At 43.0% G+C, this 17,429-nt stretch overlaps 1 protein-coding gene across 2 annotated transcripts in view; it reads right to left on the bottom strand.

Annotated features, from left to right (window-relative positions):
* ERN1 (endoplasmic reticulum to nucleus signaling 1) overlaps positions 1–17,429 on the bottom strand; it is a 91,193-nt gene that overhangs the window by 59,452 nt on the left and 14,312 nt on the right. The gene's annotated exons all lie outside the window — the stretch shown is intronic.

Below are 17,429 nucleotides of genomic sequence, written 5' to 3'. Positions count from 1 at the left end.
AAGTGGTCCTCACTTAGAATAAAAATATAAAAATAAAATTTAAATTAAAATGTACCTTTTTTCTCAGCAAACTTAAAACAAAACAAAAAACATTTGAAAGGAAATAGCCAAAGGCTGTGAAATTTCTCTTCCATCACTAGTAGCACTGAAAATTACTAGGATCATCTTTCTGGAAAATATAAAAGTGCTCATAGTTTTTGATTCTGTAATTCCACTTCTATACTCTAAAGAAATAACTCCAGAAATTGAAAAAGTTCTGTGCACAATGATACTCATGACATCCCATTTATAAACACAAAAACTGGAAAGAACCAAATTTCCAATAATATCTAAATGGTTAAGATAAATAAAGACGTATGCTCAGTGAAATAATTATCACTAAAATAACACTTGGAAAACTCTACAATATAGAAAAAAGCTGATATACATTATCAAGTAAATATAGAATCCAAGATTTGATATTCACCGTGGTTACAATTATACTGGACAGTTTTTTTTTGGCCTGCCTGTCCTCTGGCTTTGCTAGGAATTATACCCTCATTCCACAGGGTTTCCATAGGAGCAGGTGTGTGCGCACATGTACACACATGGACACATTTGCAGGTGACAGCTGGTAAAGTTTCCTGGATAAGATTTCCCTTTTGAGGTAGGGGTCCCTTCAGCAGCCCCACCCTTGTAATGAGCTTTTCTCTCCCTTTGTCACTATACTATCCTGCAAATTAGCTTTTCCCCAGGGTCTTCAATTGAAAAAAACACAGGCCAATGCAACTTGCCTATACTGCAACAGTTTGAATTCTGGCACAAATGCTAGTTTTGAAACACAGAAATATGGAGCATTAAATGTAAAAGGATTGGGGTTATTTGTGCATGGGAGCCTGTTCCCAGAAGGCCCGGCTACTCTCAGTAAGAGCCAGAATGCCTAATTAATCCTTCAAAGGGACGGCCCCACAGGCTCTCTCCGGGGCAGCCTGAGGTGGCAGGACAAATACTCTGGGGTTCCGTATTCCTTTTCCATGGTGGAGACCCACCAGCGGAGGGAGTGAAACGGCTGCCAGAACTTTGCACAAGCTACCTCTTCGCTTTGCCCAGGGCCAGGGCCCACTCCCTGGAATGGGAGACAGGACAGCCAGCAAGCTGTGTTGCCAACTACGGAGTCTACTTCGTGCAAAGTCTCAAGTCTGAGGAAGAAGAGTGCTTTTAATTCTACCTTTGGAACTAGGAAATTAATCTCAGAGTATGAATTGGCTAGGAAAACAGAAGCCTTAAGGGTGGTATCTGCCTTAGCCGGGGATGCAAAGGTCACTGTTTGGGAGTGGTTAGAATTATTTCAGCCCAGAGGGTCCAGATGGTGACAAGCCACCTGAACCAAAGGTACCTGGGCCTGGAGAACTGTGGCCCTATGACAAGGTCACCGGGAGTTCATGAGTAAACTGGCTAAGTGAATTGGGGCTGTCTGCCACTGAGGAGGGGGAATGGGTGTGCAGCTTGGTGTGGGATGGCTGGATTATGTTAGGTGTGCCAGTCTGGAGGATGAATAAGTGAGAGGGCAAATTATGCATACCTGGGGCCAAGAAGTGGAAATCCCTGCTGAGCCCTCCTCCACCCCTCAAAGTTCCCACAGGAATAACCACTCTGTACAACAGGTCTTGTTGGGGCCACACAAAAAATGAGTTAAACTCTGGGTGGCTAAAATGGAAATAAGGCTGGGCATGGTGTCTCACCCCTGTAATCCCAACATTTTGGGAGGTCAAGACAGGCAGATCACCTGAGACCAGGAGTTCGAGACTAGCCTGGCCAGCATGGTGAAAACCCATCACTACTAAACACATAAAAATTAGCCAGGCGTGGCGGCATGTGCCTGTAGTCCCAGCTATTCAGAAGGCTGAGGTAGGAGAATTGCTTGAACCTGGGAGGTGGAGTTTGCAGGGAGATTACACTGAGCTAAGGCTGCGCCACTGCACTCCAACCTGGGTGACAGAGTGAGACTCTGTCTCAAAGAATGAATGAATGAATGAATAAATAAATAAATAAATAAATAAATAAATAAATAAATAAATAAGAATAAAGTGGAAATAAGACTTGAGAGAGCTCTGTGAATGTGTTTTCTGCCACATGGAAAAAGCTGAATGAGAAAGACACATAAACAGAAAGCAGCCTGAGAAGAAACATGGCTGCAAAGACTGGGAGAGTCCACCCTGGTTTCCACAGCTCCTCAGGCCTCGCTAAGTTCTTGCCCTTGGGCTCAGAGACACTCCAGTCCTTACAATAAATTCCCCTCTTTGCTTAAGCCTGTTGGAATTAGGTTTCTGTCACTTGCAACCCAAAGAGTCTCCACCACACACCCAATGACGAAATATGCAGATAGAAAAAGGGAAAAAAAGGGCCAGGCACGGTGACTCATGCCTGTAATCCCAGCACTGTGGGAGGCCAAGGCAGGCAGATCACTTGAGGTCAGAGGTTCGAGACTAGCCTGGCCAACATGGCGAAACCTCGTCTCTACTAAAAATACAAAAATTAGCCGGGCATGGTGGCGGGTGCCTATAATCCTAGTTACCCGAGAGGCTGAGGCAGAAGAATCACTTGAACCCAGGAGGTGGAGGTTGCAGTGAGCCTAGATCACGCCACTGTACTCCAGCCTGGGGGATACAGTGAGGCTCTGTCTCCAAAAAAAAAAAAAAAAAAAAAAAAAAGAGAGAGAGAGAGAAAGGGAAAACAACACTGCAAAATTATAGCAATATTTCTTCTCTCATTTTTTAAACTTCCAATAATATGATTTGCTAATCTGTAGTGAATTTTTCACAAAGTAGAAAGAAGATGGACAAGCTAGCAGGTAGCAGAGAAGCTTGAATTTAAAGAAGCTTCGGCAAGCGCCTAAGTTCCATGTGAAGCACTTTCCACCTCAGGACAGTAGGCAACTCAACCACCTTTGATCATTAATCTCCACCAAACAAGGGATCAGAGTTTAGAAACACAGGGGTCTCCCAATAAGATTGTATGCATCCAAGAATAAGAAGAGTTTGCTGTTATTAAAGCCAACAGTGCAACCATAATGAACTAAATGCCCCAAGTATATCTTATCACAGTATTAATATTTAAAAGGGTTAATATTTACTAAAAGATATCAGTGCTCCTTTGCTACTAGTGGAAGCACTAGTGGAAACAAAAGCCACCTGCCTTGTCTGAGCATCTTGGAAGCCACTGGAAGAGCAACTGTCTGCGGTTGGTTCATGGATCAAAATAAAACACTAATCACGGCCGGGAGTGGTAGTTCATGCCTGTAATCTCAGCACTTTGGGAGGCCAAGGCGGGCAGATCACCTGAGGTCAGGAGTTTGAGACCAGCCTGGTCAACATGGTGAAACCCTGTCTGTACTAAAAAAAATACTAACACATTAGCCAGGCCTGGTGGCAGATGCCTGTAATCCCAGCTACTTGGGAGGCTGAGGCAGAAGAATTGCCTGAACCCGGGAGGCGGAGGTTGCAGTGAGCTAAGATCACGCCATTGCACTCCAGTCTGGGTGACAGAGCAAGACTCTGTCTCAAAAACAAAAACAACAACAAGAACACTAATCACATGACTAATTTAGTCTTGGAAAAATCTCAAAAATACAAGGTTTAGAAAGAAGCTGAATTTGGCAACTGAGAATTCCGTCAGTCACAATGTCTACAGAAATGTCACAAACTATTACAACTGGCAGGTTGCTCTCTTCTTAAGGCTCTCAACGGTACCAAATCAAAACTCCTGGGAGCCACTTGGAACAGTGTTATTATCTCATAAGGCAAATAAAAATTACAAATTTTCTGGCTTTTTGCCCTCTGGCATTTTTAAAAGCATAAACATGCCTGAGTTCAAATGTAGTTGCTACAGCTAACATGAATTAAACATGTTTCCAGATGCCTTGTGTGATACTGAGCACAGCTGAGAACTATTTGTACCTGAACAATGAAAAATGCTGCTTCACAAAGATGAACTTGCGCCTTGTTTTTGCCCAGCCATTTCAGTCCTCAGTGCTCACTTTTCTCTACAAGCAACATACCCTATGGCACACGCACTGGTTTCCAGAGAGCCTGAAAATGGAAAGAAAATGTCGAGTCTGCAGATCTGTGTCAAGTTAACTATTTGGAATTTGATTCAGTTTTAAAACTAGTAGTTGGGAGGTTAAAAAAAAAAAAGTGGAATATATACTCCTGGCTTTGATGGTGACTTGTAGAAAGTAACCAATAGTAACTGTGGAGGGTGGGAAGGGTAATGGCAGGCATCTAGTCTAGCCTAAAACTAAACATCCATTAGCTAATTGGTCCCCACAGACATCAGACTCTGTCCAACATGTGTCACTTAGCAGGCTTTGGTGGTATAAGGGTCCTCACTGCAGCCCTACTCAGCTAAGAGTGTAACAAGAGTCTCCCTCCCATGAAAGCCAACACAAGACCAGCACTAGATCCTGATGTTCAATGTTCTGATTATAAAGCAATGTTATGGCTGGACGTGGTGACTCACGCCTGTAATCCCAGCACTTGGAGAGGCCGAGGTGGGCGGATCACTTGAGGTCAGGAGTTTGAGACCAGCCTGGCCAACATGGTGAAACCCTGTCTCTACTAAAAACACAAAAATTAGCTGGGCGTGGTGGCGGGTGCCTGTAATCTCAGCTACTCAGGAGGCTGAGGCAGGAGAATCGCTTGAATCCAGGAGGCGGAGGCTGCAGTGAGACAAGATCACGCCACTGCACTCCAGGCTGGGCGACAGAGTTAGACTCCATCTCCAAAAAAAAAAGCAATGTTACACAAAATCCAGCAGCTTCCCCATTCATAAAATCCACCACTCACTCTGCATTTACTACAAGATGTAGAAGTGGCTATCAACTGCTTATGCAGAGATGATTGAAAGGCACATCACCAACAATTTAATCATTCCCTAATATTGTGAATTCAGCTGTTAATGCTCTTGCATTAATTAACTACTTATATATATTTCAGGTAAGAAAAAAATATTTTCTTAAATGCCTTCTGAAATGACTTCATTTAGAAAAAGTCTTCAGTAAAGAGAATTATGGACACGGGGCACATAGGTGTTCAAACAGCACAAAAACAAACGAAATGGCCTCTAACAAAAAAACCGCAAGTTTCTAAACCAGCATTTGGGACTGACTGGTCAGGCAGGGAGGCAAGCTCATCAGTGGCTGGAGAATAACCAGCAAAAAACCCACAGTTTCCTGGGCATTGTGGCTCACACCTGTAATTCCACTACTTTGGGAGGCCCAGGCAGGAGGATTGCTTGAGCCCAGGAGTTTCAGGCCAGCCTGTGCAACATAGGGAGATCCCATCTTGACAAAAAAAAAAAAAAATTAATTTGCCAGGTGTGGTGGTTTGTGTATGCAGTTCCAGCTACTCAGAAGGCCAAGGAGGGAAGACTGCTTGAGCCTGGGAGGCAAAGGTTGCAGCGAGCCAAGACAGTGCTACTGCACTCTAACCTGAGCAACAGAGCCAGACGCTGTCTCAAAACAAACAAGCAAACAAAAAACACCAGGGCTTGATTTCAGCAGCCTTATCACCGAAGTTTTGGCTTGTTTCCACTTACCACTGCACTGTTGCCCCCTGCAATGATAAGTACGGCACGGAAGACCCTGCAAGCTCCTCTGAGATTCAGAACATATCAAAGCCGAATGTTCCTTATCGGGGTTTCAGAAATCCTGCTTTTGCCAAAGAAATTCAGCTTGTCAATTTCAGACATACATTTCAAGAACTGATGCCCAGGTTAACTGACTACCTGATAACAAGGGTCAGGGCCAGGCATGGTGGCTCATGCCTGCAATCCCAGCACTTTGGGAGGCCCAGGCAGGTGGATCACCTGAGGTCAGGAGTTCAAGACCAGCCTGGCCAACATAGTGAAACCCTATCTCTACTAAAAATACAAAAATTAGCTAGGCGTGGTGGTGCACACCTGTAATCCCAGTCACTCAGGAGACCGAGTCAGGAGAATCGCTTGAATCCAGGAGGCAGAGGTTGCAGTGAGCCAAGATCACGCCACTGCACTCCAGCCTCGGTGACAGAGAGAGACTCTGTCTCAAAAAAAAAAGGGGGTCAGAAATAAGATCATTAAAATGGCATAGACTTTTCACCTCTAAGTCAGTGGGAGGATACAGTGTCATGCACACATGTTCCATACCCACAGTTTTCCAGTGATCTACACTTAACGAGGTTTAAAATCTCTGTTCCATTTACAAAACTGGAGCATCTTACCCCTGCAAAAAAAAACAGGCATGTACACACAAACACACACACACACACAGACACAGAAAACTTACGATTGTGAACTAGAGAGTCACACACTTCTAAGATGGCATGTAAATGGATCAAGTCCAACCCAACTGTACATCCCTGTCTCTTTTTTCTTCTTTTTTCTGAGACAAGATCTTGCTTTGTCACCCAGGTGGGAGCACAGTTGAGCAATCAGAGCTCACTGCAGCCTTGACCTCCTAGACTCAAGCAATCCTCTCCCCTCAGTCTTCCAAGTAGCTGGAACTACAGGTGTGTGACACCAGCCTGGCCAATTTTTAAATGTTTTGTAGAGATGAGAGTCTTGCTACATTGACCAGGCTGGTCCTCAACTCCTGGCCTCATGCAATCCCTCCCACCTCAGCCTTCTGAGTTGCTGAGATTACAGGTATAAGCTTAAAATAAAATAAAATAAAATAAAATAAAATAAAACAAAACAGTTATCTGGCTGACTTACCTGATAATTAAAAAAAAAAAAAAGACTTAAAATAAAAATCTTTTCTACAAATCTTCTCCCCATCCCACCTCCACTCCAACAGACCACAGAGTTTATACAATAATCTGGCTAATAACAAAAAAAAAACTTTTTTAGGAATATCACACCAATCTCTAGAATTTGTTCAGAGGCTGGTTTTTTTTCTGTGTGGTGTTTTTGTTTATTTTGCTAATAGTCCTCTCTGTTCATTGGATTACTGTGATATTGCATAATCCCAACATTAGTTGTATTTATTTAAGGTTAAGAAAGATGCTGGGCACAGTGGCTCACACCTGTAATCCCAGCACTTTGGGAGGCCGAGGTGGGCGTATCACCTGAGGTCAGGAGTTCGAGACCAGTCTGGCCAATGTGATGAAACCCCGTCTTTACTAAAAATACAAAAATTAGTTGGGCATGGTGGCAGGTGCCTGTAATCCCAGCTACTTGGGAGGCTGAGGCAGGAGAATCGCTTGAACCCGGGAGGTGAAGGTTGCAGTGAGCTGAGATTGCGCCACTGCACTCTAGTCCAGCCTGGGCGGCAAGAGCAAAACTCCATCTCAAAAAGAAAGAAAGAAAGAAAGAAAGAAAGAAAACCATTCCTCCAAACTAAAAATACTTACATAATTTGAGCAAGGACAATAGAATATCATACAACACCATGTGTTCCTCAGTTCTTGGAACCTGCAACCTGCCAACAACAGCCAGGCTGCCTTTTGCAGAGCAGGGTTCCTTGCCAGGACTCAAACCTACTGGATGGTTGGCACAGAGGTAAAACAATAAATTGGCGTAAGTGTTCCTTTTAGTTGGCTAATGAGTACACACTACAGTATTAAAGGTAAGACTTGAAACAGGTATGCAAGTGAGAGAAGGATTATATAACAAAGATTTCCAAGAAATTAGGACATATGAAATCTTGAGAACAATTAAAAGTGCATGTCGCTAAATGTAGAATAATGATTTCAAGTGGATTAGAATGTGCTAAGGAATTAGAGCTTATAATTATTAACCTTGGCAATCATGCTTGGAGGTGGGAAGGGCATGCTACACAGGGGAATGTGCCTCTGCCAAAGCACCTATCAAAAAAGGCAAGATAAGGTTGCCTGTACACACATGTGGATGTGGTGAGGGGTGCTGTCTAGATGGATAAGAAAGTAGGGGCTAATAATGAGTAATGACAAATAGACTGGATTATTCTGCTGGCTATAACCGGCTGAAAGCCACAAGATGGATCAGCTGATTTTAAGAAATACCAGTGAGACACTTTCTGGCATGCCATAACAGGACAGCAGTCTACAGGGTTTCTTACACACACACACAAGCTCTCTCTCTCTCTCACTCGACCTGTGCAGTAACACCAATATAGCAGGAAGAAGTACCTCAAAATGGTATTCTATAACATAGACCCTTGAAAGGCACTAAAGGATATTCAAAACAAGGACATCTGTGTCTACAATTCTACTTGCAGCAATATTATCTATCTCAGACTATAAACTCAAAGCCTGGCCATTTGTGATTCTCTGCTTTATAAAGGCAGCCAGCAGAGTACCGCTTTCTAATACCATTTTATCACATGGTAGGAGACTGTCCCATCATGGCCAAAAAGACAAAAAAAAATTCACCAAAGCAGTAGAACGCTGAAATCAGTGCCCAGTAGGTGCAAAGGCCCATAACATAAAGCTCTCTCAGTGATTAAAGCAAGCCCTCAGAGTAAAAGTCTCACAATGATCAGGAGGGGCTCAGCTCACAAAGGACTATCTTTGAAGTTATGTTAAGTAAAGACCTAATTACGACAGATTAAAAAAAAAATTGTTTTGTTTTGTTTGTTTGAGACAGGGTCTTGCTCTGTCACCCAGGCTGGAGTGCAGCAGCACAAATTACAGCTCACTGCAGCCTCGACCTCCTGGGCTCAAGCGATTCTCCCTCCTCAGCCTCTCAAGTAGCTGGGACTACAGGCATGCACCAACATGCCTGGCTCTTTATTTCATTTTTTGTATGTTGCCCAGGCTGGTGTTGAACTCCTGGGCTCAAGCAATCTTCTTGCCTCACCTCCCAAAGTGCTGGGATTATAGACTTGAGCGGCCAGCCTACACAAAAGATTTTTATTCAAATCAAACCCTGTTCCCTGACCCTCATCTCATTTACATATACAGCAGCAAAGTACTTTTACCCAAATATGAAGATTTCTATACAGCCACCTCAACAGTGAGTAACAGAAATTTCACTACTTTTAGTCTCCTGTCTATGGAAGGACATTCAGAACAGAATTAAAACATCAGCCATAGACACAAACAAAAGTCTTACTGTTTTAAAGATTTCAGTCCACTACTAAGTCATTCCAAATTCTGTTATACTTCGTTTACCTGCGTGTAGGTCAGCAATAATCCATCAACCATACAGTTCCTTCTAACCAGTCTATCGGCTGTTATGTTTCCTGATATTAAGTCAATAAAGGCAACCATGACATTTGCTTTGGATGGGAGTCAAGTGTCTAGCTGGGATACAGTAAAGGCCAAGGCCTAACTGAACGGCACTGTGTGGTTTCCAAACTAAGCAGCTGAGAGAGTTAAACTTTCAGTGTTTGTGGCAAGTCTGGCATATGGTGTAATTAACCACCACCCAAGACAGTTAGGACTCTTCTTCAGTTTAGGCTACTATCCTCCTTTAATAGATCTGATTTAAAAAAAAAAAAGTGCCTCATAAATCCACGGTATTCCTGAATGCAAAGGTATGCTAATTTCACAATAGGTGAATATAGTTCCCCCCACACTGGTTTTGGGGCCCTGGGCTGAGTGTCTGAGTTCAACCATTTGCAGTTCTGTTTATGTTCATGGTCGCTCTGCCATCCACTTATATTGCCATCATTGGAAGAAGAAATATATCTGGGCATGAAAGGTGCTACATGAAATCCTTTTCCCTGCCATGGTCAGGAAAATAAGCCCTTTTTCTCAGGGTGGTATCAAATCCCTAAGGTCCCTGAGGATCCCTGGGGAGCTAAGCCAAATCCCACATTTTACAGATATGAAAACTGAAACCCCAGGTTACATGATCATTTAGTGGCTGAGCTTTAGAATGCAGGTGTCGCTACTCTATTTTGTTGTCTTTGCTAAAGGGAAACAGCAACAACCAAGAAACGTATTGGGCTAATTTACTTTAGTGGAGAAACATCCTAAACAAACTAAACTAATACAGGCCCAACAGATTATAAATTTGTATGTGCACCATCAGCCTTACAAAACGTCAAATTTTATCCATTTGAATATGTCTACTCATGTGTAGTTAAACCTATTATTAAGAAGTCCCGGCCGGGCGCAGTGGCTCACGCCTGTAATCCCAGCACTTTGGGAGGCAGACACGGGTGGATCACCTGAGATCAGGAGTTCGCGACCAGCCTGGTCAACATGGTGAAACCCCGTGTCTACTAAAAATACAAAAAATTAGCTGGGCGTTGTAGCAGGCACCTGTAATCTCAATTACTTGGGAGGTTGAGGCAGAAGAATTGCTTGAACCCGGGAGGCAGAGGTTGCAGTGAATCGAGATTGCGTCATTGCACTCCAGCCTGGGTGACAAGAGGGAAACTCTATCTCAAAAAAAAAAAAAAATCAAAAAAAAAAAAGAAGTCCTCATGGAGAAACTCCAAGGGGAAAAAAAAAAAAAAGAATTTAATTACATACCAAGTTTTTCAGTCCTGGTAATAGCAACTAATCTGAAACTATCAATTTTGCTCTTCACATTTAGGAATTTCTTGCAGGGGACAGTAGAGGAGTAGATAGGATAGTCAAGTAGAAAGTGGAAAAATACTCTAGTTAAATTAAAATTACCTACAAACAACTGTATTTATGACATAATTGCTACCCACACTGGCCAGATGTTGCCAAACTTTAGGCTAGAAGTACTATGAAATACGCCCCGAGTTGAGATATCTGGCTTGACTGACTTCTGCCAGCCAGGATTCCCACTGTTTGAAGTTGATTTGAGGATCACACACTTCTCTACTGGCCCAGGCCACCATACCACCTTCCTCTCTCCAATCAGCTGGATAATCCTTTAAGTCCATGCGGCTCCACACAACGCAGATCAACCAGTAGGGACTGTTGACTGCTTCTGGGATGTGTAGTTTTTGAGATGAAAAGGACCCAAGAGATTACCTTACCCAACCCTCTCATTTCACAGGAAAGGAAATCAAGGCTCAGAGAGGTGAAGTGACTTGCCCAGGGCATCACAGACAGTTAACCATAGACACTGGACTGGAACCAAGGCCTCCGCCTCCCCGTCTAGTCCTTTTGCCCACTATGCCACACTGTAATTTCACTACTTTAAATCATGGTTCACTGAGAGCCAACGCCTAAATTACTTCAGGCCTGAAGCTCCCCCTTTGAATCCTGCTAGGGTAGATGAAGATCGGCACTCCACTTTGATATGAGGGTTGGATCTTTTGGATGAGACCAAAATGTAATTTTTAGAGTCTCTATAGAAACCCAATATACCAGCTGGCACTGCAAATTATAGAGGGAGGGGTCCTTAAAAAATGTTCAGCATGAAAATTCCCGAGATCCCACTGTACATCTAAGTGGGTGGGAATAACACACAAAAAAGTCAAAGGTCACAGCCTTAATCACCATAAAAAAATTCCTACAATACACATTTACCTAAACCAGTCTTTTAAAAAAAGTTTGTTAATTTTTATTTTTCACATTGACATATAAAAATTATTTATACTTACGGTGTACAACATGATGTTCTGATATATGTATATGTTGTGGAATGGCTACATCAAGCTAATTAACATATCCATTACCTCACATACTTATCATGTTTTTGTGGTGAGAACATTTAAAATCTACTCTCTTAGCAATTTTCAAGTATATAATATGTTGTTATTAACTATAGTCACTATGTTATATAATAGATCTCCTGAACAGCCTAGTTCTAATGGTTTTAAAAAATGTCCTTTGATGAAGACGATGATAATGTGGCCACTGCCAACTCCTGTGATGAAGCCAACATTCTTTTAATGTCAGTGCCAAAGAAACGCGCATTACTGATCAGCACAGCACAACTCCTTTGAACTGTAAGGCTCATTTTAATGACCAACCATAAACTGATGGGCCTCACACAGTGAGCTATGACTGCTTCACTTGGTAGAAATAAGATGCTCACACAAAAGAAAGCATATTCTGATAATTGACTTTTTCTTGTCAATATTATATCAGATTTCTGTAATTTCAGCATAGGTTTTCTATTTTCTAGGCTTCTCTGACAGGCGATCTTTATGCATCCTCACACGTTTAAATAGAGATTGGAAAGCACAAGAAACTGCTGGGAAGACTGTGTTGGCACAACCAAACCTTCCAAGTTGAGGCTTGAAAACAGGACGCAGAAGCAGGCGCAAAGCATGAGGAACCGGCTAAGAGCAAACAACGCTGCTTTCTGCTGCTTATCAAGTGGTCGGCAGGAAACAGAAGCAGGAAAAAATTACCAACAAGGAGACAGCAAACCTATGGGCTCAAAGAGGAGGACTTTCCAGACGTCAAAGGAAGAACTCCCTCGTGAAAAGGGAAAAATGGCTGTCCCAGGCAGGAATGGGCAAGGGACCATACTACAAAATATTTTTTAAAAGTTTGTTTTTATTTTTTACATTGACATATAAAATTTATATATACTTATGGTATACAACATGATGTTCTGATATATGTATACATTGTGGAATGGCTAATGGTCCTATCAATGTCCTATACATGTATACATTGTGGAATGTACAATGGTCCTATAAAGGACATTCTCTGCTGTCATTCTCAGTTTTCCCAGGAATCTCTCTTTCTGAAGTCATCACCCTGGTCAGCGTTCTGCCTAGCCTGGAAGTCATCCAATCTTTTTTTTTGTTTGTTTGAGACAGAGTTTCATTCTTGTTGCCCAAGCTGGAGTGCAATGGCGAGATCTCGGCTCACAGCAACTTCCACTTCCCGGGTTCAAGCGATTCTCCTGCCTCAGCCTCCCAAGCAGCCGGGATTATAGGCACGCGCCACCACGTCCAGCTAATTTTTTTGTATTTTTAGTAGAAACAGGGTTTCACCATGTTAGCCAGGCTGGTCTCAAACTGCTGACCTCAGGTGATCTGTCCACCTCAGCCTCCCAAAGTGCTGGGATTACAGGCATGAGCCACCGTGCCGGGCCACGTCATCCAATCTTATTGACAACTTCTCTAGGTCCCAGAAGTGGACATGGGCATCTGGACTGTGGGACAAGGTGGCCAAGTTTCCACATTTGTTTTTTCTTTTAAAAACTGAGGAATAACAACATCCCTCTAAACACTAAGAAAGCAAAATAAATATTGAGAATTTCAAAAGAGTTATACAAATATTAAGGGAGATTATTTAATACAGAAAAAATTTGTGGCAGCCACAGAAATCATCAGGAAGTAAACAAAACTCAAAAACCTGACTATCCACTCTGTCTCAAACCTCCATTGCTTCTCATCTCTTACCCTCATGGGCAGACAGCAATAATGTAACAACTGGTGCTAGGAGACAATCAGGAATAATTAACGAAGAGTTAAAATATGTTTGGTTTGTGGTGTTCAAGAAGGAAGCAGTGCCCAGGCGCAGTAGCTCACGCCTATATATAATCCCAGCACTTTGGGAGGCCAAACTGGGCAGATCACTTGAGGTCAGGAGTTCAAGACCAGCCTGGTCAACACGGTGAAACCCTATCTCTACTAAATACTCAAAAATTAGCTGGGCACGGTGGCACATCCTTGTAATCCCAGCTCCTCGAGAGGGTGAGGCAGGAGAATTACTTGAACCCGGGAGATGGACAGTGTCGTGGGCTGAGATCGCACCACTGGACTCCAGTTTGGGTGACAGAGCAAGACTCTGTCTCAAAAAAAAAAAAAAAGAAGAAGAAGGAAGTAGAGTGTAACTGCTGAGAAGACTGTCAGTAAACATTACTACATTTTAAGTTATGGGATTGTATTTCAATCATTTGGAAACTCACCTATGATGCTGCTACTAAACGATTCAATAGATACTTGTTAAGCTCAGTGTAGTTCCTGAGCAGCATAATGTGGTTGTTAAAAGGGTAGATTCTGGAGCCAGACCACCTAAGGCAATCACTTACCTATCTGGGCCTTGAGTTTCTCAGCCATAAAATAGGGATAATGCTAACTAACTTTAAAAAGTTGTTGGGAAAAGCTTCTGGATAGCTGAACACATGGAGGTTCCTGGGTGGGGCATACCCCAAGGGCATGAGTTGTCCATGCTCCTTCCTGCAGGCCTTGCCCTATGAGTCTCTTCATCTGTATCCTTGATAATAAACCAGTAAATGCAAAAGTCACCAACTCCAGTCTAATTGGATTGGGCTACACGCAGACTCTGAGGGCTGGTGTGAGGCTCACACTGTCTGCTCTGGTAGACAAGAGATCATGAGTGCTGGAGAGCACAAACTTGGGTGTGCTCTGGAGGTGGAGGCTTAATCTAGCTGAAAGAAACCTCTGGGAATGGATATCAGAAGATCTGGCCTTAATATATTTCCACTGTGACTAGCAGGCTTTTCTCCCAAGAAGGTGATCCAAAGGATGATCTAAACTAAAGCTGTATTTTAAATATTTAAACAGTTATTGGTTAGTTGGTTCCCTGGCTATCTAGTTACCAGTGCAGCATCATGCAGTGACCTATATGTTTAAGCTGTTAAATGTGCTACCCCCGCCAATAATGAGATAAGACTTTCACGAAAACTGTGCAGTTGTGTGGATGTTTGTTTTCATGTTCCCTTAACCACTGCATATTGCCATTGAATGAGATGCATCAGTGGATATTTTAGGATGAGGTTAAAAACATTTTATTAAATTCAACCGTCATTCGAATTACTTTTGCTATCCTGGAACATTACAAATTATGAAATAAAACAAGTATACATAATTAGTGGCTCCAAGTAGTTGCAGAGTTAAACATTTCCAGCTACAGCCAAATCTCCCTGGTATCTAACACTTTATTTTTCCAGAGCATTTTGCCCTTTATGTAAATCTTTTGCTTTTTTTTTTTTTAATTGTGACAGAGTCTCGCTCTGTCGCCCAGGCTGGAGTGCAGTGGCGTGATCCCGGCTCACTGCAACCTCTGCCTCCCAGGTTCCAGCAATTCTCCTGCCTCAGCCTCTGGAGTAGCTGGGATTATAGGCACGAGCCACCATGCTGAGCTAACTGCTTTTTTTTTTTTTGAGACAGTCTCATTCTGTCACCCAGGCTGGAGTGCAGTGGTGCGATCTCGGCCCACTGCAACCTCTGCCTCCTGGGTTCAAGCAATTCTCTGCCTCAGCCTCCCGAGTAGCTGGGATTACAGGCGCCCACCACCACACCCGACTAATTTTTGTATTTTTAGTACAGATGGGGTTTCACCATCTTGGCCAGGCTGGTCTTGAACTCCTGACCTCGTGATCCGCCTGTCTCGGCCTCCCAAAGTGCAGGGATTATAGCCATGAACCACTGCGCCCAGCGACCTTTACCTAAATCTATGCCACAAAGTCCTCTGTGTCCCTAGAATAATTCCATGAGCTTTTAATAAGAAGGTAAATGCTTAAAAAGAGAAAAGAAAAACTATTGCAAGGAGAGTTGAGTCAACGTAAGTAAAGCTCTTAGAACGGGCCTAATATACAGTCAGCATCATGTAAGTATCAGTTATTATTATTCATTAAGAACTGTATGAGACACTAGGATCTAATCACAACAAAAGAGATCTGATTCCTGCCTTCATGGAGCTTACAGTCCAATAGGAGACCCCAGGAATCGATAATGACACAAACATTAAATGACGAATTGTAGTAAGTGCCATGAAAGGGACATACTGGAAACTGCAACAGCATAACAGAAGAAGAGGATCTAGTCTTGTGATGGTGGGGGAAGCACAGTGTTAAAGGAGATTTTCCTGAAGAAGTGATGTTTGAGTTAAGATCTATAGGAACGGAAGAAGGAAAGAAGAATTTCCTGGGCAAAGGGAATAGCCTATGCAAAATTCTGAGACTGCAGAGAATTTGTTGTGTTTGAGGACCCAGTGGACCAGTGTAGCTGGACAGAGAAAGCAGAGGGGATATGGGACATAGTGGGGTTAGGGGAGAAGTCCCAGCATGCACTCATACGGAGTGGGCCTCAAGGGTCAGAATCTTTTTTCACATGTCTTATTTGTTATCTGTGCAGCTGAAGGAAAGAACAGGAAGGTTGCTGTTCACATCGTTGTAAAGCCAACCTGGAAGGAAAAAACCCATTCCCCCTAAGGTGAGGTGTGTAATACACCAACCACAATCTGTTCACATTCTCAGTGAGTCTCCTCCAGTGTTTTCATTTATACTAACATTAGACTGATGTTGCCTAGCTGGTTTACAGCTGAATATTAGCAGAACACATCAGAACTTCGTAGGAGAGTGTAGTAAATATGGCTGTTTCTGTGATGAAATGTGGCCATCGGGACAAACCCCGATGCAGGTTTTCTTGCTTCCTGAGACTCCTTATTTGAGGCAGAGCCATTTCTCTGGCTAGCCATCATGCATGGAATCAGAAAGCTCCCTCTGAAGGGCTGAGTTAAACCTGTACCTTCCTGTCTTTTTAATCTTCCAGGCTCCCCATCTCCACAGTACCTGCAGTCAGTGCCAGGACTATTTTCATTATAAGAGGCAGAAATCTGGGGGGTACTAAACTTACAGGACAAGGTAAATAATTGGCTCATGGTCTCACATTACTCAAGTAGGCTGGCAAGGACTTCAGGATTTGCCAATCTCTTCTAGGCACTCCCTGCCTCATACTTCTTCCTGTTGGCTGACTCTTCTATTTCAACTCCTATGTGCTAGTTCACTTACTCCAACCCCGCCCCTAGGCTGGACTCTTATCCTGCATATATACAGAAAGAAGGGTCCTGTTACACACAAGGCAATGCCACCACAAGGTCTATAAAACTCCTGCCTTCAAGGGGTTTGCCGTCTAGCAGGAGAGCCGTGTAATGCAGAAAAAAAGACGTCAAGTTCCATGGCCGAGCTTCCCGAAAGCTGACTTAGCATCATCCCCAGGTCCTGCAGAGAGCAGTTCCAAGAGTCTGGGCCCACTCTACTCTGCTCGGCTGTCTCTTACTCCTTGCCCTAGCCTGTGTCCATATAGCTCCAAAACCTGTTATTTTATCCTCTCAAAACTCTTTGGTTTAAAAAAAAAAAAAAAGTTCCTCAGGTAGCCTCATGAGTCTGGAACATACAGATGCTTTTGGGGTGAGTGAAGCTGACAGAAGATGAGGTGGGCACACAGATGCATGTTCTGGTTTGAGCTCTGGGCAAGTCATTAGATTTCTCTAGGCATGAGTTTCCAATTTTAGAAAGTAAGAAGCCTGAGGTGTGGATGGTGGCTGCAGCTCTGAAGCATGACGATCCATGACTTACCAGACCCTCATCTCTCCTCAGGCTTTGCTGCAGCTTCTTCTAGCCCCAACCAATCAAAACATGCCCAAAATCCACATAAGAATTTGAGAGTTTAGAAGTCCTGATGCCTTTGAACATAGTCATTTCCAATCCTGGTCTTGCAACATCTAAGTGTCTCCACTTATCTCAAAATATTGCAACATTAGAAATTAGTAATAATCTGAGTCATTTTAAGGTTCAGGATAGGGAGAAGAAATACCACGAAAATCAACTAATATTACATGGGACCAGATGGCTGA

This window comes from Chlorocebus sabaeus, chromosome 16 (assembly GCF_047675955.1).
Source record: "Chlorocebus sabaeus isolate Y175 chromosome 16, mChlSab1.0.hap1, whole genome shotgun sequence".
Lineage (NCBI taxonomy): Eukaryota > Metazoa > Chordata > Mammalia > Primates > Cercopithecidae > Chlorocebus > Chlorocebus sabaeus.
This window is presented reverse-complemented; position numbering and strand designations above follow the sequence as displayed.